We start from the raw sequence: 761 nt of genomic DNA, 5'->3' as shown, positions 1-761 counted from the left end.
TGTGTGTGTGTGTGTGTGCGCGTGTGAGAGAGTGCGAGCGTGTGTGAAAGTGAGTGTGTGTGCGAGAGTGTTTGTGAGTGAGTGTGTGTGTGTGTGTGTGTGTGTGTGTGAGAGAGTGCGAGCGTGTGTGTGTGTGTGTGTAAATGTGAGAGTGTGTGTGCGTGCAAGAGTGTGTGAGTGAGTGTGTAAATATGTGAGAGAGAGTATGTGTGTGCATGTTATTATTTGAATGTCAAATGTTGAGAGTGCATTATTGTAGCACGAAAGCACATTAATATATTGTGTGAGCGCGAATCTCTGCTCGCACGCAGATTTCCAACAATTTACCAACAATAAAAAACAAAACAAGGAAAGGCCCTGAACAAATCTGTTTTGAGACTGCTTTTTAAAAGTGTATAATGATACATTTTAACAATGAAAATAATTAATATCTAGCGCATGAGCACAGAGAGAGCTTGTGTGAATGAACCGGGCTCGAATTGCGGGGGGATGGCATCCCCTTGGTTGAAAAAAATGACAAAAAGCATCCCCTCTGTAGCTGTTTTTATGCATGTTGTAGCCTGAGTTTTTTTTTTGCATTTACACACTTTTGACCAGCAGGCGTCACCAGCGTGTGGTGTTTCCAGCGCTTCGAAACAGTGAATCATTTTGTGAATCAATTGGTTTAATTGATTTGAAGCTTCGAAGAGGTTAATTTCTCCCATCACTAGTGTGTGTGTGTGTGTGTGTGTGTGTGTGTCAGTGGAAGGTGGGGCGGGCGC

At 43.2% G+C, this 761-nt stretch overlaps 1 protein-coding gene across 1 annotated transcript in view; it reads left to right on the top strand.

Annotated features, from left to right (window-relative positions):
• LOC107572612 (serine/threonine-protein phosphatase 4 regulatory subunit 1-like) overlaps nucleotides 1-761 on the top strand; it is a 20,147-nt gene that overhangs the window by 14,002 nt on the left and 5,384 nt on the right. The gene's annotated exons all lie outside the window — the stretch shown is intronic.

This window comes from Sinocyclocheilus grahami, unplaced genomic scaffold (assembly GCF_001515645.1).
Source record: "Sinocyclocheilus grahami isolate Dianchi unplaced genomic scaffold, SAMN03320097.WGS_v1.1 scaffold1782.1, whole genome shotgun sequence".
Taxonomy (NCBI): domain Eukaryota; kingdom Metazoa; phylum Chordata; class Actinopteri; order Cypriniformes; family Cyprinidae; genus Sinocyclocheilus; species Sinocyclocheilus grahami.
The sequence above is the reverse complement of the archived record's forward strand: the minus strand, read 5'-3'. Positions and strand labels throughout refer to the sequence as shown.